Raw genomic sequence first — 27802 nt, 5'->3', positions numbered from 1 at the left:
CCCAGTACATTTGTGTGCTGACAGGAGTACAGGAGAAAGGCCATCTTAGAGTGTTTGGTGGGCTCTGGGATCAGCGTTAGCTGAGGTAGACTGCCCACTAATGTGCAAGGGGATGCTTTCTAGAATTTCTGTATACACAGACACATCCCATCCAGCCATCCCTTATATTGTAAGCAATATATGTACACAAAGTTTTTAATAACCCTGGGTTGGCACACCCTATTTACTATCTAGTTGCTTGTCTCATTTTAGATCTCCAAGCCTGGTTAGTCCTCCTTTTCTCTGGGGTATAATTAAACCTTACAGAAGCCATCTCTGATGCTGGGGAGGTTGGGGCAGACATTTGGCTCTTCCAGGGTGGCACCTTGCACTGTCACTTCAGCATATGCCAGAGTCAGATCAGAGAAAGGACATCAGCCAACATTTGCAGGCTGCTGTCCCTGTGGCTATGGTGGGAAGTATGGGGCACACACTGTGGGCCCTGAAGGGTCTGTTCTGGCCTTTGCAGCTCAGAAGATAAACTCCATGATTCTGTTGGTGAGTTGAGTTCCCAAAAACTCTAAAGGATTTTTGCAGGGCTGAGGAGATGAGATAGGGTTTCTGGATGACCCCCAGAGAGCAAGGTCCCAGACCTGAGAGTGCTTATATATTTGGTACACAGGCACAGCACCACTCAGAATATTTTATAACCCGGAAAGTTAATTATTGCAGGGGAGTACCCAGATAAGCAGTGTGTCAGTAGTACATCCCAAGCCCCCCAATACTGTGAAGTATGGCATGGTCCTTTCGTAAATGAGCCACAAGGGTGTACTATGATGGGAAGGAATCTTAGTCATGCAGTAGTACATGAAAAGACTTAATAGAGTCTGATGATTTAAAAATATATTACTAAGGGCTGAGGAGACCTTCGGATACCTGCAAGGCTGATAACAGAAAATAAAGGGAGAGAAATGAATCTCAGGGTACAAAGGGGACAAGGATTGGGCTGTCTCCCAGTTGGTTCATTTTTATTGGCTAGCGGGAAATGTAGGCAGAGGTGTAGCAAGCACTGACAGCTGCAGAAAGTGGGTAGATAAGGATTAAGTTAATGAAGAACCAGATTTTCTCTAAACCTAAATGCCTGTGTTTTTGGCAACTGTCCCTTAAAGGTGATGTCTTGTTCCAGAAATGCCTCATTATTAGCATTTTGTCAGTAACCAGGGACCGTAAGGGCTACCTTGTAACTCCTTATTCCTGAAGCAAGGACACATGGACCTCAGTATTAAAGGGGACTTAAATCACAGTCAGGACTCTGATAATGTATCACATAGCTTGGTCTCTGACAATAAAAACAAACACTAATTAAATTTTCCTTTACAAGTATATGTAGACCCAATGATTGTATATAAAAAGGAAAGAACAGAAACAATGGCTTCAGGATGCAGTGTTAGCCCTGCTCTTAGCTGACACAGCATGAAGTTGGGAGAAGCTAGTTAGATCTTTAGGGTTGGCTGAAGGTCATGGTCCATGTCCTGACCAGGTTTGGAGTGTGGTCATTCTGATGGTGCTCACTGCATTGTTGAAATAATTGTCAGATATGAGTATCATGGTACAAGCAGAGGAAGGCAGAGCCAGGGAAATTATAAGTTTGAGCCCACCCTAGGCAGGGTAGCAACTTAAGGAGAAACTTGTTCAAAATAAGAAATAAGAGGGATGTGCACTAGGAGAAAGGTCCTGGGTTCAGTCCACTAGGGCAAAACAGTACAAAGCAAAAAAATTCAAAATAAACATAACAACCAGTTTACCTGCCTGCCTTCCTACCTCCTCACTGTTAGCCAAACAATGTGGACAAGGTCTTAAGATGCAACACTTAGCGGGGCAGTAGGTCAGAGATGGCTACTCAATATAAGGTTCTTGTTTTGAGAAACGACAACACACATAAAAGATAGGTGAGAGAAATTTTATTTAAGCAAAATTTATTTATTAAATTGTATTTATTTATGAGAAAACAAGACTCAGAAAAGAAAAACAAAGAGTAAGAGAGAAGAAAAAAAAAACAACAAAACCATAAACCCCAAAGAATAACAGTACAGGATTTCAAAACACAATGGTAGGAATTTAACAAGGGTTGTAATATTGCATATTGTTCCCTTCAAAAGGGGTGTTCAGATTACTGGATATAGATATGTAAGACTGACCTAATTATAAGAGTATAAACTGTTCTGTTCCAAGAACCAACTGAATTAGCAGTATAGCAATTTAGCTGTCCTATGGGTGTGTGTGTGTTTCCTTTTCCCTTTCTTCCTTCCTGCTTTCCTCTATCCCAGTCCCAGTTAATATTCCTCTCTGAGTAGTTTCTTACCCTGACACAATATTTATTGTAGATTTTGGATCTTATTTGCTCTTTGAGTTTGATTTATTTCACTTACAATTATGGTCTTAAGTCATGTCCATTTACTAATGCCTCAATGCAATCTTCCTTTATACTTGAATAGTATGCCACTGTATTAAACACATGACATCTTTTTTATCCATTCTTCGATTGATGGGTGTTTGGGTTGTTTTCAAGATTTGACTATCACAAACTGTGGTGCTATATACATGGGTGCACCTGTGTCACTACAGTATAATGTTTTCAGTTCCTCTAGGAAAATGCTAGTGGCAGGATAGCTGGGTCAAATGGAACCTCTACTCCTAGTTTCTGAGGAATCTCCACATTGATTTCCACAGTGGTTGCATCAACCTACACTCCCAGCAAAAGTGGAGAGGTTTTTCTTTTTCCTTACAACCTGTCCAACATTTGTTATTGGTTTTCTTCTTGATCTTGGCCATTCTTACTGGGGTGAGCTGGAATCTCAGTGTTGTTTTAATTTTCATTTCTCCAATGACCAATAATGCTGTATGGTTTTTTTGTATATTTATTTCCATTTATATTTCTTCATCTGAGAAATTCTCTGGCTGAGAAACAGTTGGCTAAGATATTTTCCCAATTTGTGAGATTTCTTTTTACTCTGTTGGAGATTATTTTAGACATGCACAAACATTTTAATAAGATGAGATCCAAAGTGTTGATTTTAGGAAACAATTCTCAGGTATCTTGATTTTTGTTTATGAAAGCTCTACCTACCCTTTTATCATCAAGATTTCTACCTTTCTTGTCTTCCAGAAGATTTAGCGTTTCTGTTTTAATATTAATATCTTTGATCTATTTTGAATTTCATTTAGCGGTGATAGATATATATCTAGTTTTAGTTTTCAGCATATTGGAAAGCTATTTTTTACAACATCACTTATTTAAAGGGGCTTTCTTCGAGTGAACATGTTTGGTCCCTTTGTGAAAGAGAAGGTGGCTTAGTGTGTTTGTAGTTGTGGTCATATCTTCTAATCTGTTCCATTGATTTTTCAGGTCTGTTTTATTCCAGTATCATGCTGATTTTAATACATTAGCTTTGTAGTATAATTTCAGGTTGGGGACTGTGATGGCTCTTGCCTTGCCTTTGTTGCCCAGAAGTGCCTGCATTATTCTAGGTGTCTTCTAGTTCCAGATGAATTTTAGGAATGATTTATCTATATCTGTGATGTATGCTAATGGTATTTTGATTGGAACTGTACTAAATGTGTAAAACAATTTTGGGAGAATGAACTGTTTCACAATGTTTGTTCTTCCTATCCATGAACATGGAATGTATTTCCATTTTATAATATCCTCTTACTTTTTCAAAGTAACATAATTTTCACTGTCTAGATCTTTTACTCCCTTTTTAGATTGATTCCAAGTATTTCATTCTTTTGTATGCTATAGTGAAGAATGTAGTTTTCTTTATTTCTCTCTCAGTCTGTTGATTGTTTGTTTATAAGAATGCAGTTGGTTTTTTAGCATTGACCACGTATCCTGCTACATTACTTAATTTGATTATTACATGTAAAATCTTTCAATGGAGTTCTGAGGGTCTTCTATGTAGAATATCACTTCATATCATCTGCAAATAATGAGAATTTGACTTCTTTTCCTAATTTTACTGTTTTATTTATTTTATTTACTATTTTATTTCAATGAGAGAAAATTTAAATTTTATTTTAAATTTTAAATTTTATTTTATTTATTTTATTTACTATTTTATTTCAATGAGAGAAAATTTAAATTGTCCTGTAGGTTTTTACCTACCTAAAAACCTCCTCTAAACTTGACTGCTCTAAGGCTGGGTAGACAGTGTGGCTGTGTGACTTGAATACAAAATGTAGAATCTCTGATGTTTCCATATGAGATTGACCAAAGAACCATGGTTCCAATACTCAGTGTCCTAATCCCACCTGCTTCTGTTCAGTCTGAAATTCCATCTCTGAAGCCCAACTGAAAAGGCCATGAGCATAATGAAGATCCACTGAATGGAAACATGTGAGTGACTATGTCTATCAGTACCTTGTGGGAAAGTGCTGGGTTCCTCCTTCTCCCAGATACTTGCAGTGAGGTGGCCTGTGGGACAGCACAGTTCCAACGGAGCAGCTGGTAGAGTGAATCAGTAAGAGGGCTTCAGTGCATAGAGCTTGGGAGGAAATGGCTAAGAAATGCTGCCACCCAGAGTGTCCATGTTCCCTGGTTATATCCAACATATACATTGAAAAACCTATTCAGACCCTGAAGGGAGTTGGGCCTCTCCAATTTCTTTTTTTTTTTTTTTTATTTAAAGAAAGGGAAACCAAAAAAAAAAAATGTGGAGATTTTTAAAAAGGGTAGAAATAATACAAAATTACAGAAAAACAAATGGTAAGAAATTGCTGGTTGATACGTTACACATTGTCATCTTAGAAATAGCTGTTCAGGTTATAGAATTAAAGTATTTAGAATGAAATTCAAAAAGTGACACTACAAACCGTTCTGCTCTATGATCGAACAAAAGCTCAGTAATATGGTTATCAGTCCTACACATTTGTTTTACATCTCAAAGAGGGTAAGATTAAACATATCAAAACAGAACAAAAAAGTTAAAAAAAACAATTTAAAGAAATACAGATTTCAAAGCAAGTCCACTGGAGATCTTCACTGTCTATCTAACTGTCTCTAGTTTCTTACAAATAGTTGTCCCCATCTTCACCCACTTTATATACTTATTGCATATTATAGCACTAATCAAATCATTACAGGATGATGAAGGCTTTTTAGGTCCTCAAGTTCCAAATTAGGGAAGACAATAATAACTACCATCACATTTCTCATTCTCTTTGTGATAGCTGTCCCCATCTCTACATATGCTGAAATTGAACTCAAGAAACCAGTCCAATGTCATTCTAATCAGCGAACAATAGTATTGCTAGAGTTTATATCCTAATGCTACAAAATTAGCCTCGGGTTTCTTAGCGTCTCTTCCTCAGAGTATATGTTCATTACATTTTGCATTATATAATCTGTTCCTGTAAATAATTAAAAAAAACCATGTGTGAATTTCTACATATATATCTATCTTCTCTGTATTATAGGGAAAACCAAGTCATAGCAAGACAGAAAAACAATTTCCTAGAAAAACATGCAATGGATAAGACATATAAGACCACAACATAGATGATCTTCCGTAGCTACTATGTTTTCTCTTGTTATTTTCAATAGATTTGTCCACAACACCGGCTTATTATAGTTATAGTATCACCTATTTTTATAAAAACTTAACTTTGACAGCATTGTAGGATTTGAGAGCTGTTACTAGTTAATACCAGTATGGATATCCTTTACATCTTGTCATCTTCAGAGTAGTTGCCTCTACTTTTAGGGTTGATACTAACAAGCATACCAAATTCAAGTAAAATCAGCCAAGGCCAATCCATAGTCTTATGATTCAGATTCAATTAAGATCAGTCATAGTAAGACAATGTAAGTTATACAGGACTTCAGTTTAAGTTAATAGGAAAGTAAGGATAGTTACCATAGTATAACCTGCTATTTTTGGGTCAAGATGTCTGTGCCCTCAAATCGGACATGAGTGGACAGACCAGTACAAATTAAATTCAAACTAAATATGGCGATAAGACTACTGTGTCTTTTAAATCCTTATACACCATTAACAATGACCTCTGCCTTTTTTTAATAGTGTTTCAGAGCTGTCTATACTAAAGACTATACCATCTGGCCTCATGTCTGCTACTCCACTTTTCTGCTATAATTTGTCCACCTTATTCCTTCATTCCACTGTCTGCCCCATTCAATTGAGGCCCCTCTGCCACTGTTGCTGGAATCCTGGTATCCCTTCCTCTCTTTCTCCGTAATGTCCTTCAGCACTCTCTGTAGGTTTGGATTGGTGTCCATGAACTCCCACAGTTCCTCCTTGTCTTGGAAGCATCTTATTTCTCCATTAATTTTGAGAGAGAGTTTTGATGCATATATGAGCTTTGGTTGCATATTATTTTCTTTTAGGACTTGGAATATTTCTCCCCACTCCCTTCTTGACTTAAGAGTTTGTGTTGATAAGTCTGCTGTTATTTTGATAATTTTCCCATTGTAGGTAATCTGCATCTTTTCTCTGGCTGCTTTTAATATTCTTTTCTTTTGGTGGATTTCTGGAATCTTGATTATTATATTTCTAGGCATAGATCTGTTTTGGTTGTAGGTAGCTGGTGTTCTGTGTGCCTCTTTTATCTGGATATCATTTCTTTTTGCTATACATGGGAAATTTTGCTTTAATATATTTGTGAATATTCTTTGTATTTCATTTTTGGTTGCTCCTGCTTCCTCACTCACATTCTTTATTCTTAAATTATGTATCTTTTTGTCATCTTCTAGTTTTTGAATTGTTTCTTTCTGGTTCCTTGTTATTTTTAAGAGGCTTTTTCTTTCATGATCATATGCCATAAATCTCTCTTCAAGTTTCAGAAGGCTGTCTTTAGTTTCTGTCAAGGCATTTTGCCAGTGTTCAATGGAGTTTTTAGCTTCCTGATATTCTCTTTGGATCTGTTTCATGTATTCTAAGTTATGTTTGAATTCTTCTTCAGAAATTTCTCTTTCTTTTCTGATTTCCTCAGTTCTTCCATCTGTGTTCTCTTGGGTGGGGCTTGTCATTTCTTTAATTAATCTCTTTATATCTTGCCTCACTTGGATCAGGAGTACAGCTTTAAATTCATCTATAAGATCATGAAGGTATTTTTTAATTTTGGCTGATGCTGTGTTGAGTAATGGATGGTTATTGTGCTTGTTCTCTTCAGTGTTTAGTTCTCCTGGGCTTATTTTCTCATGTTGGGCAGCTGGAGATTTTTTTTTTATTTTTATCTCTTGTCATGTTTCTGGTTTCTTTCAGACTGGAGTGTCCTGGGGGTCTCTGGCCCTCTCTGAATTGCTTAGGGCCTTTCAGAAGCATGCTGACTTGAGTTGTTGCTGTCCTCCCCAATTTGCTGTTATCTGGGGTAGGCTGGGATGCAGCAGCAGTACAGGCTAGCCTTCAGCTTCTGTGCCAGTCAATCTGTAAATCAGGCTGTACTTTCTGGATGTCACTGAGTTGTGACTATGTTGTATCTGCTTATTGGGCTCCAAGCAGAGGCTTGGTTTAGCCCCAGTAGCTCCTGCCAGTTCTCTCTGTACCAGAAGCAGCTGACTAATGTCAGTATGGCACAGGGTTCTGCCCAAATCCCAGCTGTTCTCTTCCAGACCTCTCTGTGACAGGAGCACCACAACAGGAGATCTGCCCAAATCCAAGATGTCTTCTACTAGTTCTTTGTATGATGCTGAAGCCAGCACAGCATCAGGCTCTGCCCAATTTCAACATGTCTTCCACCAGACCTCCCTACAGGGGGACTCAGTGATGTCACCGAGCTGTAGGTTCTGCCCAACTCTAAGATGTCTGCCGCCAGACTCTCTGTGTTATTGGTGTCCCCTTGGTGGCGGGCACTGCCCAGTTCCAAGACGTTCTCTGGCCAACCCCAGCAGCCGCAGGGTCCCCAGTACTCACCAGGGTTCAGCGCAGGTCCTCCTTCTGGGTCCACCACACACCACACCACCCGCCCTCCCCACACTCCCAGCACTGCACGGAATGGTCAGAAAACTGCACAGCATTCGGCTTCAGAGCTCCAGAGCCTTTCACAACCTCCTCTGGTGCAGCAGGGCAGTCCTGGCTGCTTCTCAGGGTCCCAGGTCTCAGTTAGCAGTTACCAAAAGCCAACACAGCTTTTCCTGTTGGGTCCATGGGTCAGTTTGTTGATTTAAAGGCGTGGGATTTGCAGCCTCCTGTTATCAGCCTTCACAGTCTCAGCACGACTTTAAATCCTCCAGCTGCGCTGTCTTGGTTAATAAGAATCGTTATCCATTCATCTGGCCCTCTCCATGTTGTCATATTCTAGCTTCTAATATGATTTCTCCGGAGAGACTCTCCGCCTGATCCCCTAGCAAGCTGCCATTTTTTTCCCACAGCCATCTCTTTATCCCGCCCTTCCACTCCCACCATCTTCCCCCTCCCCTCCGGGCCTCTCCAATTTCAGTTCAGATCCTTCACCTCTTCATAGATTTCTTAGTCCAATGGGCTGTTATAAAAATCCCCTTATTCAGTGCAACTTATTTCATAAAGCAGGCTTGAATCACCATAGCAAAGGCCAAAGGTTATCATGATATAGAGAGGACAATTTTGTTTTGGCCCACCATTTTAGAGGTTTCAATCCATACTTGACTGGCCACATTTCTTTAGATCTATGGGAACCCATCACTGTGGTAGCAGATGACAGAGCACAACAACTCATCTCATTGCAGGGGACTAAAAAGAGGGGCAGAGGAAAGCATAGTGTACTTCAAGGACATGCCTCAGTGACCTCGATATGTCTCTTATTGAATTGCACCTCCTAAAGTTTCCATCTCCTTGCAATAGTAAATACAAGGCCTTTACCACATGCACTTTGGGGAATCCTTATAACCCAAAATATACCATTCTGTCCCTGACCCCCAGTAGCTCATGTTCATCTCACAATAGAAAATATGTTACATCCATCTCTAAGAATTCTGAAATTCTAAACTGATTTAGCATTTCTCAATACTCCAAGTATAAAGTCTCCTGTAAGACTCAAAGCAAACTGAATTCTGAGATCATTTATGAGTCCAAAGGAAGTGACTTCCTTTGCAGATACTGTGGTGGCACAAACATGATATAAACATTTCTATACCTGAAAAGGAGGAGAAAAAAATTGCTAAGAATGATCAGATTAAAGAAAGAGCAAAACTCAGTTGGAAAACATTAAATCCTACCACTCCATTTCTGCATCCAGGGCATCCCACAGGGACATGTGGGTTCCGACTGGCTTGCACTGCTCTACCTATTTGTGTGCATCCCAAGGAGCCACTCTGTTGGCTTATCCCTGTTCACTGTTCCCAACTTACCCTGACAGGAGCTTCTCACTGCATCTGCTCTCACTTCTTTGAGTCTCCTCGGACACACTGACTTCATCCTCATAGTTAACAGTATCCCCATCATGGTATTAGGGATTATGATCTTGAAGCTCACTTTATAGCATCATAGACTTTGCTTTGAAATCTTGATGGAAAGCTTCATGTTTCCACTGTGTGTATCACAAAACCAACACCATATGGGCTGCTTACTAGCTAAGTTCTGTTATTTGCTCATATCAAGTATAACTGTAGCAGCTTTTGATGTCTGGCTAGCACAGGAACTCTTGGGTCAGCAGGGAACCTTGGGATTCCCTTTTCAAAAAAAATTTCATGGATATGTCACTAAGCTTGCAGAGACAGTATTTTGTAGATTTCTGAGACTCCCTGTAGGCATTTTCTCTACTTTCCCTGTCCTGGCTTCTTCAACCTCCTCACCCCTTACCAACTGGATATTCTATTTCTATTGCATTCAATTCCCATTCCACTTTCTGTTTTTTAGCCTCCTGCCTCTGCTTCCCACACAGTAGGATTAGATGTTTGTGTCACCACAGCAAACTATTGGTTTCTTTTTAAAGATGGTAATCATTTTGTAACTGTGTCCTCTTTGGTTGCACTTTTACAGATTCTCCTTTTCTGGACAAACTGCACAGTTATAGACTGCTTGTTATACAAATCTGGCTAAATATATCCAGTAATACTTATGTTGTCATCTAAATGCTGTGCAGTCCTTAAATTTTCCTCCAGAAGATAGTTTGTCACCTTTAGAATTGGCTTTCCACAGTGTTGTGGTATAGACAAAATGTTTGTACTTCTTTCCAAGGTGTAATACTTTCTAACACAATCATAATTTTCCATCTGAAATCTAATCAGCATAGCCTTTACCATCCAGTCTTATCAGATTTCTGGCCTACTGATCCCACACCAGAATTGGGTCTTAAGATATGATCAGAGAATTCTAGGCTTTCTCTACCTTGCTCCACCAAATTTTCTGAAATGGTTCTTGTTATTTTTGAAAGATCTTTCCTTTCTTGTTCACTAGCTTCAATCTTGTCTTTGAGGTCTGAAATTCTATCTTCACTTTCACTAAGGCGGTTTTGCCTACTTTCAAAGGAATTTTTGATTTCTTGTACATCTCTTTGAATCTGCTTCATGCATTCTGTTTGTTTCTTATATTGTTAATTCAGGGTTTCCATCTTTTTGCGTTATTCCTCTAATTTTTGAACTATGTCTTCTTTAGATGTGCTCAGAATTTCTTTCATTACATTTATCATTTCTTCTTTTACATGGGATATTATTTCTGTTCTAAGTTTTTTTTACAGCTTTCCAGAGTTGTTCCTTTACTTCAGTTGTTATCGTTTCAGGAATTTCAAGTGTATGGCTTACATTTTCTTCTACATCCATGTCTCCTAGTCTTGCTTGGAGTAGGCTGGGGGTTTGAGGTTATATTTTGCTCTTTTATTTTGTCATTTTCCTATATATCAGAGTTTTGAGCGATGCTCCAAAGCTTCCCCTGAGGAATAGCCTCACACACTTTTGCTTCCAGGGTGGAACGCAGGCAACTGCTAGCTGCTTGGAGGTCACTGAGGTGGCCTAGTTAGGCCTGTGGGACCTCCGGTGCATCCTCTGGTGTTTTGGAATGCTGGTCTTACCAGCTGGGAAATATGTTCCAAAGTTTCCCTAGTGTGCTGGGAATGGTTATAACGGATAGTTTTGGTTTATTTCATGTTATCTTTTTGCTGTTGGTTCTTCACTTTCCCCCTCTGCTTAATTGTTTGCTGTGCTTGTTGGTTTCTTTCTGTTGGTGTTTTTGAAATTGTAGGTTGTTTTGCGTCTATCTAGAATATGTTTTAGTATTCTTTGCAGAGCACTTTACTTTCCTTTCTTTTTTACAAACAATTACACATTTTGGGTTTTATTACTTCCACAGTTCTTATTGCTTGCTTTTTCGAAGAGAATAAAAACAAATGTGACATAACAAAACAGAGTCAGTCAAATCAAAAGGATGGACATAGTACATAATGTAAAAACAGAATACAAGGTGATCAACAATGGTTACCATAATGCCCTTTGCTATCTTAAAAAGAATTGCCTATATCATCAATTATAATAAAATTGAACAAAACAGTAAAGAACAAAACCAATAAAATCAAAACATTGGGGACATTACAGGACTTGAAAAGAAGATAATAGTCAAGCCAGAATGGGCATCATAGTGAATCTCATTGTCTTCACAGTTGTTGCCTATACTCTCAAACTTGGTACTATCAAGCAAAACAGAATAGAGTGAAATCTGTCAAAACAAGATGGTGAGAGCAATACAGGGTTTTAAATGAAGTTAATGGGAAATCAAAGTGGGTTACTATAATATATCCAGATATTTTTTATTTTTCCCTTAATTAAGAAGATAAAAATAACAAAACAAATAATACAAAGGAGATTGAGATAAAAGAGGACATAACAACAAAACAGCACAGGTCAGAACATAACCATTTAAGAAAATAGTGTTTCACCCAAGATATCCTGACATACAAGTAGTTACCATAATGTCTCTTTCCCTGAAATCTTTGAGTAAAACTTCTATACTGTAGCATCAAACATATCAAGAAAATGTTATAACATTCCAGAGAATGACAGTATTACAGGGTATTTGGAACCAACTAACAGAAAAGGAGCAATGGTTTCTGTATTATCTCTTTGTCTATAAAAGTTTCTGTTTATATTATCACATATAACAAAATCCAGTAAGATACAACATATTAAGACCAATGGAGACAGAAGAACAAAAGCTTGATGGGACTTCAAAACAAGATGATATTAAAACAGCACTAGCTATTATGATGTCTTATTTTCTTCAAAATAGCTGTTCATACCATCCAACATTCTCTGCCTCATTTCTGTTGAGCTCTTTTTCTGTCATTAGTTCTCAGTTTGTCTTCTTCATTTTGCTTTGTGCTCCATTCTTGTGGCCTCTCTGCCACTGTTTTTAGAATCTTGGTATTTTTCTCTTTTAGAATGTCCTGCAGTATTCTCTGTAGAGTTGAATGGGTGGTTGAAATTTTTCTTAGTTCCTCTTTTTCCTGGAAGTACCTTGTTTCTTAATTAATTTCTAGGGACAGTTGTGTATGATGTATCAATCTTGGATGGAGATTATTGTCTTTCAAATCTTGAATTATTTCACCCCACGCTCTTTGTGATTTGACGGTTTGTGCCAAGAAGTCTGCTTTAATTCTGATGGGTGTTCCCTTGTAAGTTATATGTTTCTTGTCTCTGACAGCTTTTAATATTCTGTTCTTATATTGGATTTCTGGAATTTTGGTTATTATATGCCTGGGGATAGGGTTGTAGGTGGCTGGGGTCCTATATGCCTTATGGATCTGAGTTTCTTTACCTTTTCCCATATTAGGGAAGTTCTCCTTGACTATTTCTGTGAATAGACTTTGCAGTTCATTTGTTTGTATCCCTGCTTCTTCCTTTACATTCTTAATTCTCAAGTTATAGGTCCTCTTATTATCTTCTAGCCTTTGTTTTGTTACTGCTTGTTTCCTTGTTATTTTTAAGAAGTTTTTCCATTCATGCTCCCCATTACAAATCTGTCCTCCAGTTCAGATAATCTATCCTTAGTTTCTTTCAAGCTGTTATGTCAGCTTTCAATAGAGTTTTTAGTTTCCTGGTAATCCCTTTGAACCTGCTTCATGTATTCTACATTTTCTCTATTTTCTCCATCAAACAATTCTCCCCTTTTTTTCTGTTCTTCCATTCCACCATCTGTTTTTCCTTGGGATGCACTTAGCATTTCTTTAACTATTCTACTTATATGTTGCTTTACTTGGTTAAATACTTCACTTTTGAACTCGTCTATGAGGTCCCGGTGATATCATTTTATGTCCATTGGTGCTGTGCCTGATATTACATGTTTTCTGTCCTCATTCTCCTTTGCATTTACCTTTCCTGGATCAGTGTTCTCAGGATTGGGGACTGAGGACCCTTCCCCATTCCCATACTTTTTGTTCCTTCCATACAAGCATCTATAGGAGGCCTAGTTTCTTTCTTTGTCAGTTACAGTTTGTTTGAATCATGCCAGGTAGGTGTTCCCACCCACGACAGTGTACTAGGGAGACACACACCTGGGCAGCCTATGCTGGGCCCACCCCTCCATGTCAGTCAACCTGCTGAAGGCTTCACTGCATTCAGGTGCACTGCCAGGTGCAGGGACCTGGTTTGGGCTAGTCTACTGGGTCTTAATCTGCAGTGTCACCCAGGTCAAGCACTCCCCACCAATCCTGCTTGAGAGGGGAATATGTGACTGAAGTCCCTGCAGTGTTCTGTTCCAGCTAGTCTGCCCGGTCCCAGAATGTCCTCTGTTGGAACCTTCTAGTCTATGGAACAGTCCCCATTCCTCTCACTCACTGCAGGTCAATGCAGGGCTCCCTGCCAGCTCTGCTCTCAATTCGGTTTGCTGATTCCCACTCTCAGAGCTTTCGTGTCTCTATCCCTGTTGTGCCAATTCAGATGCAGCAGTGGCAGCAGGAAATTCAAGCTGCAGTTTCCAGAGGCGTGGGTTCCAGCTTTGGCACTGAGACTTTAGCTGTTCCAGTCACAGCACCAGGATTGCATTTCCAGTTGGTTTCTCTCAGCTTAGTTCGTTCCTGGGTTGGCAGGGTATATCTCCCACTGTTTAGGACTTCCCACACCTCACCATTCCTGGAATCTAAGCTGACTATCTCAGCGAGCCTCCATAGCTGCAGTTATCTATCCACCATGTTCTCCCAGAAGTAACGAAAGCAGTCAAGCAGCACCTCGCCTAGCTCTTGGAGATTATTTATGATCTTATTTCCTTTACAGCTTCATAGAGTTGTTTCTTTACTTTGGTTACTATGATTCAGAAATTTCACTTTATTCTACTTTATACTTTATTCTAATTTATACTTTATTCTATCTCCTGTACTTGTTTGGGATGGGATGGAAGTTTGAGAATATATTTTGCTCCTTCATTTTGTTACTTTCCTATATGCCTCTTAATCGGCCAAATGCACAGTCCCTGTTGCTTCTTGAGTTGGCACTGGCAGCCTTTCCAGAAGGGGCCTCCCAAGCTGGGTGAAGGTCACTAAGCAAGTGTTTCCAATGCACTGTGTGGCACATGGACAACGTACTCCCTGGCTTGTTAGAATCACATGTCTTTCCTAGGTCCCATCTGTTGCATAGATGCTCCCCAGATCACACTAATATCATAACTGGAAAAAGAGCCCCTGGGAACCTGACATGACTTTGCCCCAATTTTCCAGGGGTCCAGTAAGGGTCTGGAACCAACCTTCGGTAACCTCTACCCACTGGCTGTCTATTTTCTCACTGAAGCCATCTCTGAATATAAGGTTCTGGGCCTAACTGCTGTAGGGACAAGGCCTCTCTAGGCAAAGATCTGTTTCAATCCTTTAGCATAAGAATGGCATGTGAGGATGCCAAAGCCTCTGCCTTTAGGGCATAGTTGGACTTTAGAGCTGCCTTATGATATACAAAGAGTCTGGGTCTGTGGATGATAGTGTCATGAGCTCCTTTCCAGGTCATAAGTTTTCCTTGGACTCCACTGGAAGAACAAGGCTACCATGATTACATTGTTAGAGGCCCTCCTCACTCCTGGGTCTGGGTATCATCATGTGGGCACTATTTCTGCCATTAGCCACAGAGTGAAGCTTTGGCTTTTGCACTGCATGTTTATACTGGCATTAACGTTGGTAATTACTCTCTCAAATGACCCTTCTAGATGTATAAAAATCCAAGGTTAGAGAAGAGGAGGGCTGAGAAAAAGCAGATCGCAAAGAACCATAATGGAAAATCTGAGGGTATCTGCCGAGGTGCTAAAGGGAGTGGGGTAGTAAGGCACATGGGCATCCTGGGGGAAGGGTATCTAGGAAGCATGTGTTGGGGGAATGGCAAGGAAACCAGAGTGGCCAGTATAGAAAATAGCATAGCTTTGAAATCAGGAAATGGAAAAATAACATAACTTTGAAATCAGGATGATGAGAAAGGAGTTTAGTGCCAGTACAAATCAAGACCATGGTGATTCTTCTGGAAGTCAAGAGGAAATACTGTCTGATAAGAAAAAATCAAGTCTCTCTCCTTGTTTCCATTCACCTCACTTCTTAGAGCTTCCTAACCCTCTTTTGATAATATTTTGCTTCAGGTAAGGAACAACTCAGTTCACATCTAATGGGAACTGTGCAATGTCCTTGTCTGGGACACACAAGAAAGGGACCATGCCAGCTGGGTACAAAGAGTCAATAGTTCCTGATAATAGCAGTAGTCTCTCTCCTTCCTCCTCTCCAAAAAGGGAGCATATCTGAGAGGCCAGGAATTTGTTCCATACCTCACTTTTTCTATTGTTTACATGGCAGAATCATTGTAAAAAAAGGATTCAAACCTCTTCTTTGGAGAAATCCTCACAAAGCTCCAGGCCCTGATGAAACATCATTTTCTATTATGTAAGTTTCAGGGTTCTGGGCATCCTGAATAAGGAGTTTCTCTGTGTCATGAGAAAGGAAAGACCTTAGAATACACAGAGGCTCTCCCAGACCCATAGGAGAAACTGTCACGAGGGAGAAAAAGGAATGTCCAAACTACTTTGAGTTTCTTCTGGGAAGAAGCCTCATGCCAGTCAATATGGTAGTTACTGATATAGACAGAAATCTCTGCAGTAACATATGCTCCATTGGAAAGTGTTGTCACAATGGCACTCATTGGGACTCCTCCCTCCCCTTGCTCCTCACAGCCTAAGTCTATCTTGTGTGTTTCACAATGTGTGTCCTTACATATGCATTACCCTCAGCTTTCCAGTACTATTGAAGTTTACTTTCTCCTTCTTTCATCTTCCTCTTCAATCCTGCCCCTCAAATTAGTCCTACCCCACTTCTCATCCTTTGCTCTAATCATCTCCCCATGTCCCTACACCAGGGAGATCTTTACAAACACAGGTAAGGCTGTCACTTTTGTAGTTTCACATCTCCTGCACACTTCAATCAGACCCATACTCCTTTTGGTACTTGTGAGGCCCCGAATACATAAGTCCTTGCCCACTGACTGAGTTACCTGTGTGCCATCCCTCTGCAGCAGCTGCCTTGCAAGGTTGTGCCACAGATACAATATGTGCTTTCACCTTGCCTTTGTACTTGTTGCTTCTTTGAAATTTAAAAAAAATGCCCCCATCCCAATTTTGCAAGGTTCACTGCCTCTTGTTCTTCTAGTGAATTATAAATGATTCTCTGCAGAGTGGCTCTCTAACATCATGTCTAAAGAGCTCTCTCTACACTCTCTGTAAACCTCTGCCAACTCCTGTCTCTATCCCTGACATAACCAATAGATTGACTTTATTGGCATATTTTAGATATACATAATGTTAAATGTCTCTAGGATGTGTCCATCTGAACTTATCCTGGTCTAATTATAAAAGTGTTTTCTTCTTTTCTATTTGTCTGCCCCTCCCAAGAATGGGAACTTCAAGATGGCAGAGAAAACCATTGGTGTCATTGTTCCTGGATCCCTGGTGCCTAGACTATTTTTATTTTTTGAATGAATGTATGCATATATGAATAACTAAATGGGTGATTAGGTGAATATGTGCATGAAAGAATGTGTTTCTTAATATCCAGAAAGATGTGAGACAGCATGTGCATTGATACCGTCTAGAAAATCACTCAGTATGTCAATATTCAGGTCCTTTTCGGGCACATATCCTGGGTTTCAGAATCATTCTGCAAGAGCAGCCAGTAGGGTGATTTAGCTACAGGAAAAGCTGTGGATTGCCAGAGGCCCACAGTGAGTGAAGTCTGGGAGGAGATGCTGAAGCAGAGATACATAGGGTCATGATGTTGCTTGGTTTTTAAACAACACATTAATGGTACTCCTTACTTGAATGCTTAATCACTTTCATGTTGCTAAAAATGCCTGACACCCAGAATATAAGGGAGGAGAGATCTGTTTGAGTCACAGTTTCAATCCATAGTCATCTGGCTCCAAGACATAAATAGAAGGGCAGAGGGCCATAGCAGATGAAAGCTATTCATCTCATGGTGGAGAGGATGCAGGGAGTGAAGGTCATGCACCCAGTGACCTGCTTCTTCCAGCCAGGCCCATGGATTCAGCTTTGGGTTAATCCGCTGATAAATGATGCTCCACAATCTAATCACTGTTCAAACACATGAAGCACGGGGTGGGGAGTAGGGTAGATCTAAACAATAACACAAAATTCAGTGAAGAAATGAAATCTCTTGACATTTTTATCCTACAAAACCCTTAATCTGGGTGGATATCTTAGAAAGGGCTCCAGTAATCAATTTTCATGTAGAGGCCTTCATCCTGGCATACTCAGGTTTCTGTCACAATAAAAGTACCTAGAATAAACTTGCAGAGGATATAATTTACTCTATTGCACACTTAGCTTTAATTCATCACTAATTTATCCTATTTCTTTGCACTTACGGCAGTATATCATGGTGGGAGTCATCTCAGAACAAAACTACTCACTCTATGGCCAAGGATACTGTCAGAGAGGAATCAAATATAATTTCCTTTGGTGCAAAACTCCTAATTTCCATAGGACTTTTTTGTATACTCCACCTTTTAAAATTTCTATCACTACCTAATACTACTAAGCTAGGAACCATGTCCTTAACACACAGATTACTGCGAAGCACGTAACACTGAAAGTATAGCATTATATTCCTGTTCCCCAAAGTTTCATGCTCATCTGGCAAAGTAAAATGTATCTGGTCTGTATCGAAGAATACTCAGTGTTAACCATGCCAGCATTGCTCAAATGTTCAAGTCCATGATTTCCTATGAGACTCAAGGAGAACTGGGCGAGCATCTATAAAAGTCAAAATTTATGTAAATCAATGATACAGTGGTGGCACAGGCAAAGGCTAACATTTCTGTTCCAAGAAGAAACAAAATGAAAATAGCAGAGAGGAATTAGACAAAAGTAAGAAAAATCCAGGGAAGACATTAAATCAATCCATTTTATGTCAGGCACACAGAGCATTCTGAAGTGAAATATTAGCACACAACTGCTTGGTCTGTCCTTCTCCTATGTATACATTCTTGTGTGAGCTCAGCTCACTGCCCTCCCCTTGCAGGTTGTTGCTGTTTATAAATTTCTTTGTCTCTCTCCTGCCTGTGAATGCCTTTCTTTATTCCTCCTTTCCTTCTTAGATACTACAAACTTCCTGATTATCATTAGCCTGCTATTCACCAGGATTACCTGAAAACATTTGTCCACTTCCTGAAGACTTTGAGATACAGTGAGATACAACCCTCCTCTGTGGTTACTGGTGGGGAAAGTCTTGCAGGAAATCTACAACTGTGATTAGCCATGCCTTGGTTGGCACACCAGATCTTCCCCAGATGCATTCTTAGGTAGTTGACATCAAATTATCCAAGGTATCAGTTTCCGTTTGCCATCCATTCAGCAGAACAAAAATGTGCCATGCATTCCCAAAGGTTTTGCAATGATATGTATGTGTAAATATGTGTCCCTTTACCTCTCCTGATGAGACTCAAGGATGAAAGGTGCTTTTATAGCAGCAGATGCCTGGGAGAAATTTAGGAATTGGCTCAACTCTGAAATTCCCCCCAAGGTTCAAGAACAAAGACCAGCAAAGTGCAATGGACCTTTTAATAAAACTTTCTATTTGAAAATTAAACATATCTTAGATCATAAACTCGTCCCAGCAGATGATGAGACCATTGCTGACCTTCCCAAAGCCTTCTTGATGAGTTGTAAGATAGATGTCTTCTGTAATAATCTCTACAAGAATTTGAGCATGTAGCTCAGTAGATCAATGACCTTTTACACACAAGGCCCTCAGTTCAATCCATAGCACCACACAAAAAAGAATAAAAAAAGAAAGAAAAAGAAAAAATATAAATGGCAGGAGCTGGATGCAAGTGAGGCAAGAATTCTATTACCACAAGCTGAATTCAATTTTCTTGAAGAAGTAGATGCTGCATCTGTCATGACTCAGGCAGGGAGAATGAGGAAAAAGTAAAGAATGCTTTGATTTTACATTTAAGAAAATGCAAATTCTCTATTTCCATTACTGTCAATATACAATACTGCATCAAGCAATATTCTCTAACATTTTCATTAAGGTGAAGTAAATACCAACAAGAAAAAAGGAAAGAGAAAAATATATACACAAAAGATAGCTAAAATAGTTATCCTACTGATTTCTTTTAGTTCACTGGAAAAAAAAAACGGTTTATGCTTATATTGTCTGATCCATTAGGCATGTCTATGTCTTGTAATTTGAGCAACTACTTTGAAGATGATAATATGTAATATATTATCCATTGTTAATTTCCTATTCTCTTCTGAAATTCTGTATTATTGTTTTCATTGAATTTTTTCTTTTTAAAATAAAAATAAATTAAAAATAAACATCAGAAGCAGAGAAAATTCCTTTAAATAATTCTTAAAGTTTTAAATCATAAAATGAAGGGTGAATAAATGCCAACAACCAATCATCACTGTCAAAAATGAGTACATATATAGGATGGCAAAGCAAAAATGGGCCCATGAGCTTGTCTTCTAGACAGGTGTATCATGGCTGTTAGGATAAAAGCCACTGATCAAATTACAGATTAATTGGCCCCACCTTGCCAGAGACATGCATCTATAATGAACTTTGTATTTCATGTGGCCACTCCTGTATAAGTTTACAGAAAGAATCAAGAAGCTTTTGCAAGAAGGACAAACATACATAAAGAAAAAGGACTGAGGGATTTAATGGACAAAATGGTGAGCATGTAAAACTTAAAAAGTTAATTTACAGCTTAAAAAAAACCATCAAGCAGTTACAGACATGCCAAAGCACTTGAACATGTACCATCATGTATGAAATTTGTACATTTATAGGGAGCAGAGCATGAACTGAGAATCAAAAAATGCTGACCAGCCATGGAAACTCAAGGCCTAAGGAACAGAACAGATCTGGGCTCATATCCTGATTTATCCGATGGTCAGATAATAAATTTCAGTTACTTTCCTTGTACAAAAACAAAATGATCCACACTTTGTATGAACTTAATAATAATGTGGAAGTATAAGTGTATAGCCATTGTCCCTTCATGGTGAGCTGTCCTGTAGAAAGGTGCTTGTATATTGAGACACCCTGGCCAACACGGTATTTGAAGTGACTGTGAAAGAAGAAGGGACCCTCTGGACAAGAGTTTGGGACTCCTGGAATGAATGGATTAAATTTAGATCAGATCTAAGGGATGACAATCAGATGAATTAAAAACATGTTATTTTCAGAAAATGTTTGCTTTGGTCAGTGTGTTCCTATAGCTTCCAATAAGCTTGCAAGATTAGATGGGTGTATGTCATGTAACAAGTCATCCTGTTCCTTCTGTGTCCCTTGCCCTAAACTCCAGCAGAAATTTTTCTTATATTTCTTTGTTCTTGTGTCCTTGAATTATATATAAACAATTACAGAGGTCTGAGGCTGCTGCTGTTCCTCGAGACTCTCTCCTGAGCATAAGTGGCAGCACTGGGTCTCTTAGACTCAGCTAAGTGTTGTCTCCTAATAATCCTTTTTCATCCTATACACAGCTCTGGTTACACACTTCAATATTTTGTACCTCTGAATGCTTTGAAGAAGTACAAAATCAAAAATTTAAAAAAAACCCTCAGCTCTGATAATGTTGCAGAAAAATCCTAGACCAAAATAAAAATGATTAACACTGAGGAATTTGGAAGACAGCATGTTTCTTAATGCTGGTGACCTGAGGGACTAAGTCTGAGTTCAAAACCACTAGCCACGAGTTAGCTTAGAGTTTAGTGTAAATACATTTTGCAAGCAGGAAGTACAAGGCTGGTAGCAGGTTATTGCATGAATTAAGTCGATGTTATCAAGCAAGCTAGTTCTAAGTAAATTTACTTAAAAGGAATTGTTTACATAAGATGAGAACATTGTGGGCAGGAAGAGAAGGGATTCAAGCAGACTAAGTAGCATTAGAAGGATCAACTGAGATTATGGATGGCTATGTGGCCATCAGTAGGAGTGAAGATTTAATCAAAACCTTTGTGAAACTATTGAATGCTTTAAGTTACAGAAACAACAGCATTTGTTTTTAGAAAAACTTTCCTGGAAAAAAGTAGAAAACATTGTAAATGACAGAAGGATGAGTACAAATGCTACAATTTCTCAGTTCCCTCTATTTCTTCTCTGACAGTCAAAACCAAAGGAAAAACAATTACAAAATCCAAATGAAAAGAATGAACATGGCTGTAATAAGCCATGGAGTAATGGGATGACAGAACAGATTTCAGGACGTGGGGAGAAGGAACATAGGTGGTATAATGGTAGGAGTTGTGACCAAATTACATAAGAAGACTGGGCCAGCAAGTGTCCAAGGGCGAGCAAAGCACACAGCATGGAAATGCTGACACATGGATACTTGTTACACACCACCTGAGTTCACATCCTGAATTTCACATGCATTGATTACAATTTTGGTGAGCTCCTGAATCCTAGCCCTAACCCTTGGTCCCTTGTGTGTGAAACAGAAACAAGGACAGCACTCACCTCGTAGTTTGCTATGAGGATTCAATGAATTTAAGCCATTGAAGCCCTGAATGTATTTATACCCAGATTATGTTCTTATTTCACTGAGGACTAATTTCTGCCTACTACATTCTGGAATGTTCAACATAATCTACTTGTGCTGCCCTTCATTGTCTTGGTTGGTTCTGGGGAGAACAATGCCACCTAGTATGTTAGGTGTCTGTCTCAGGGATGACAATTCATGATCTGGAGCAACTGTATGTCAGTTACACTAGGTGATCTAGTGCTTCATCTCTGTTCCTTTCCTGTGGCTAATGTTCCACAAGGCCAGTTATACAATGGCATAACCAACCAAGCATATTCTCTAGAGTTCTAGGCTTAAAGATCTAGGATATTTGGCAGAGATGCAGCCCTTTGAGAAGATCTGGGGAGAATGCATTTTCCTGCCTTTTCCAGCCTCAAAGTATGCCTCCCTGTGGTCTGGGGCCCTTTCTCCATGTTTAAAGCCTGCAGTGTAGCATTTTCTTTTCTCTCTTACCTCTGCTTCTGCTTCCACATCTCTGCCTGTGACAGTAAGAACCCTGTAGTCTGTTGTGCCTACCTAGATAGTCGAAGCTGATATCTCTATCCCAAGATCTTTTACTTAGTCACACATGCACAGTCCTTCTCACCCTATGTGGTAACAATGCCTAAGGTTGTAGTTGGCTTTCCAACAGTGTGACAAATTACCTTGGAAACATAACCTGCTTTGGCTCATAATTCACAGTGATTCATTCCATTGCTGTGCCTGTGGAAAGTGCAACATTGTGGCAGTGGGAGCAGGTGGTGAGAATCTGTTCAGTTCATGGCAGACAGGAAGCACAAAAAAGGAGCACAAGCCAGAGAAGAATGGCCTGGAGACAATCTATAGTTCCCAAGGTCACATCTGCATAACCCAGTCTCTTCAATTGTATCACAACACCTACTATTGCATTGTGACCCAAGTATGCCATCAGATTATGAATTCATTAGCACTGATTCATAATGAGGCAATCACCTTTCCAAAGCCCCATTTTTAAACACAGGAACATTTTGGGGTAATATTGCACAGCCAAACCATGACACCCAGTATCTGAGGATGTGGATGTCTTTGAGGAGTGATTTTTCAGCCTATCACATCATCCATCCCTAGCCACAGAGATGTTTCCTTCTTCTTGAAGAGGTACTGGGCTAGGGCCCTGGCTCTGATGGAGATTCAACAGAGCATATTGTATGACCTATCAGATCACTGGACATCCTTTGCAGTGGAAATCCTTGAATGGACCTTTCTGCTGGACAGTGTCTTCACAATTTGCACACATTTTGAACCATCCAGTCACATACCACCTCACCATTCTGCCAATCACCAATCTTGTCTCCAGGTGAAGGGGACAATCACTTGTACTGCTGGAAGTCCTGTTTAACAGGGACACTTCTGTGATTTCATTCAGCATCACCATTGTGTGAGCTGACAGGACTTTAAAGTAGGCTGTCACTTTGTTCAAAGTAAAAAAAAACACAAACAAGTCAGAGACAGACTGGAACACAGGCAGGCTGACTCTGGAGTCTGTGTGTATAACAGGAAGAGAGCTATGGGACCTTGATGAGAGAAAACAAATAGGTAATTGCTCTTAGAGGTAATAAGGAGGAGAAAGGAAATGGTTAATCAATGTAGCAACCCAATACACTTCCTCCAGTACAGAAACTGGATTGTGGTAAGCAAACATGAGACCTCACAATCTAAAACACCTTCTTGTGTGAGTCTGTTGGGACACATGTTATGTCTGAGAAATAGCCATCTCTACTTCTCTGTGTATGTTCCCTTAAAGTGGCCTTTTATTCTTTTTTCTTTAAATTTTATTTAAAGGGAAAAAGAGAAAAAACAAAACAAAACAAAGCATTGTAAGGGTACAAGTAATGCAGAATTACAAAAACAAAACAAAAAAAACCAGTAAGAAATCACCAGTTAATAGATTACATATTATCATCGTAGAGATAGTTGCTCAAGTCACAGGATCAAAGCATACAAAGTGGACATTCAAACAGTGAGACTGCAAACAGTTGGGTTCAATGATCCAACCAAAACCATTAATATGGTCAGCTATTTAACACCCCTAAACACACTTGCTGTTGTATCTTTTAGAGCACTTCTTTCCTTCTCTTTTTTACAACAAAATTTACACATTTTGGGTTTTATTACTCCTTAGTTCTTATTACTTTTTTGTTTTTTGTTTTTTTTAAATTTTATTTAAGGAGAAAAAAAGCAGAGAAAGGGTACAAGTTATACAGATTTACAGAAAAAAAATAAACAGTAGGAAATCACTAGTTAATGGATTACATATTGCCATCTTAGAAATAATTGTTCAAGTCACAAAATTAAGGCTTGTAAAGTGGACATTCCAACAATGATACTGCAAACAGTTCTGTTCAATGATCCAATAAAACTCTGTGATATCATTTTCTATCTTATACACTTAAATATACATGCAGTTATATAGTTTAGAGCACTTTCTTTTCCTCTCTTTTGTACCATGACTATTACACATTTTGGGTTTCATTGCTCCTACGGTTCTTATTACTTTTTTGGAAAAGAGTAAAACCAAATGTGACATAACAGAACAGAATCGGTCAAATCAAAAGGGTGGACATAATAGATAATGTAAAAACATAATACAAGGTGATCAATAATGGTTACCATAATGCCTCCCGCTATCTCTAATAGAATTGCCTATATCATTAGTTATAATAAAATTGAACAAAACAGTAAAGAACAAAACCGACAAAACCAAAACATTGGAGACATTGTAGATCTTCAAAAGTAGATAAAAGTCAACGAGAATGGGTGTTATAATGAATCTCATTATCTTCACAGTTGATGCCTAAACTTTCGAACCTGATACTATCCACAAAACAGAATAGGGGAACATCACTCAAAAACAAGCTGGTGAGAGTAATACAGGGCTTTAAATCGAGATAATGGAAAGTCAAAGTGGGTTACTATAATATATCCTGTTATTTTTATTTATTTTTCCTTTAATTAAAAGGATAAAAAATAAAAAAAGTAAATAATGGAGTGGAGATTGAGATAAAAGAGGGCATAACAGCGAAACAGCGCAGATCAAAACATAACCATTTAAGCAGAATAGTGTTTCACCACCAGATAATCCTGACCTAAAAGTAGTTGCTATATTGTCTCTTTCCTTGAAATCCTTGAGTACAACTTCGTATACTGTAGCATTAAGTATATCAAAACAATGTAAAACCATTTAAGAGAATGACAGCATTACAGAGTATTTAGAATCGACTAACAGAAAATGAACAATGGTTTCTGTATAATCTCCTTGTCTTTAAAAGGTTTTTGCTTATACTATCGTGCATAATAAAATCCAATAAGATACAACCTATTTAGACCAATGGAGACAGAAGAACAAAAGCTTGATGAGACTTCAAAACAAGATGATACTAAATCAGTATTACCTATTAAGATGTCATTTTCTCCAAAATAGCTGTTCCTATCATCCAATCTTCTCTGCCTCATTTCTGTTGAGCTCTTTTTCTGTCAGTAGCTATCAGTTTGTCTTCTTCATTTTCTTCTCTGCTCCATTCGTTGTGGCCTCCCCACCACTATTTCTGGATTCTTTGTATTTTTCTTTTTTTAGAACATCCTGCAATACTCTCTGTAGAGTTGAATTGGTGGTTGCAAATTCCCCCAGTTCCTCTTTATCCTGGAAGCACCTTGTTTTTCCATCAATTTCCAGGGACAGTTGTGCAGGATATCTCAATCTTGGCTGGAGATTATTATCTTTCAAAGCTTGAATTATTTCCCCCCACGCTCTTCATGATTTGATGGTTTGTGCAGAGAAATCTGCTGTAATTCTGATGGGTGTTCCCTTGTAAGTGGTCTGTTTCTTGTCTCTGACAGCTTTTAATATTCTGTTCTTGTATTGTTCTGTTCTTGTATTGTTCTTTTAATATTGTGTTCTTGTATTGAGTTTCTGGAATTTTTATTATTATATGCCTGGGTATTGCTCTGTTTGGGTTGTAGGTAGCTGGGGTCCTGTATGCCGCATACATCTGAGTATCTTTACCTTTTGCTAAATTAGGAAAATTCTCCTGGATTATTTCTGTGAGTAGCTTTTGTAGTTCATTTGTTTGTGTCCCTACTTCTTCTTTTATGTTCTTAATCCTTAAGTTATGGATCCTCTTATCATCTTCTTGTCCTTGTATTATTGTTGTTTGTTTCTTTGTTATTTTTAAGAAGTTTTTCATTTCATTCTCCCATATTACAAATCTGCCCTCCAGTTCAGATAGTCTGTCCTTAGTTTCTTTCAACCTGTTATGCTAGTCTTCAATAGACTTCTTACTTTCTTGGTAGTCCCTTTGAACCTGCTTCACATATTCTATGCTTTCTCTGTTTTCTCCATCAAACAATTCTCCCCTCTTTTTCTGTTCTTCCATTCCACCATCTGTTTTTTCTTGGGTGGTGCTTAGTATTTCTCTAACTATTCTGCATACTTCTAGCTTCAGGTCATTGATAACTTCATTCCTGAACTGATCTATGAGGCTCTCTATATGGCACTTTATGTCTATTGGTGCGGTGTCCGCTATTGCCTGTTTCTCAGAATTGGGGGCCGAGGAGACTTTCTTGTTGCTTCCTCTTCCCATATTCTCTGTTCCTTATATATGTAAGCTTATATAGGAGACCCAGCTTCTCTCCCTGTCAGCCACAGCCTGATCGAATTGCGCCGGTTAGGTGTTCCCGCCCACCGCAGCGCACCAGGGAGTTACGGACCAGGCAGCCTACACGGGGCCTGCCCCTCCTGGCTACCCTCAGGCTCTGGGATCTGGGTTGGGCTAGCCTACTGGGTCCACCAGCAGCGTCACATAGGCTAGGCACTTTTCACCAATCCCGCCTGAGAGGAGGATGTGTGGCTGGAGTCGCCACCTCGCCCTGCTCCCGTAGGACTGCCTGGGCTCAGAATATCCTCTGCTGGAGTCAAACTGTGGTAGAATGTCAGTTTCTCTCACTCACCTCACCACAAGTCAGTGCACGCCTCCCTGCCCATCCTGTTTTCGACTCCATTCGCAGATTCCCATTCTCAGAGCTTCGGCGCATCTCTCTCCTTGTCGAGCCGATGTAGAGGCAGTCGCCGCACAGTGGGAAACCCAAATCGCGGCATCCAATGGCACGGGCTCCAGCCTCCACACTAAGGCTTTTCTGTTCCTGTTTTAGCACCAGGACTGCATTCCAAGTTGGTTTATCTCAGCCCAGTTAGTTCCTGAGTCAGCAGAGCATATCTCCACCAGCTTATGTCTCCTTACTCTGCACCCTTCCTGACTTCTGAGCCGAGCCTTTCAGAGAGCCTCCATAGTAGCTGTTATATGTCCGCCATGTTCTCCTGGAACCTTATTACTTTTTTTTGGGGGGGGAGAATAAAGTCAAATATGGCAAAACAAAGCTGTCAGTCATAACCAAGGATAGACATAGCATGTGATGTAAAAACAGAGTTCAAGGTTATCAACAATGGTTACCATAATGTCTCTTGTTTCCTTAAAAAGAATTGTCTATCTCATTAGGTATTATAAAGTTGAACAAAACAGTACAGAACAAGACCAATAAAACTTAAGCATTGTCAACATTACAGGACTTCCAAAGGAGACAATAGTCAAACCAGAATGGGCATCTTAGTGAATCTTATTGCCTTCAAAGTAGTTGCCTATACCCTCAAACTTGATACTATCATACAGAATGGAACAGAGACTAATCAGTCAAAACAAGATAGTAGGAGTATTACAGGACTTCAAAACAAGTTAATAGGAAATCAAAAAAAGTTACTATTATATACCCTGCTAATGTTTTAAATTTTTCCCATTAATTAAAAAACCATAAAAAATAACT

Source organism: Cavia porcellus, unplaced genomic scaffold, assembly GCF_034190915.1.
Source record: "Cavia porcellus strain 051 isolate PalLab524CR breed Dunkin Hartley unplaced genomic scaffold, mCavPor4.1 scaffold_25, whole genome shotgun sequence".
Classification (NCBI taxonomy): Eukaryota; Metazoa; Chordata; class Mammalia; order Rodentia; family Caviidae; genus Cavia; species Cavia porcellus.
This window is presented reverse-complemented; position numbering follows the sequence as displayed.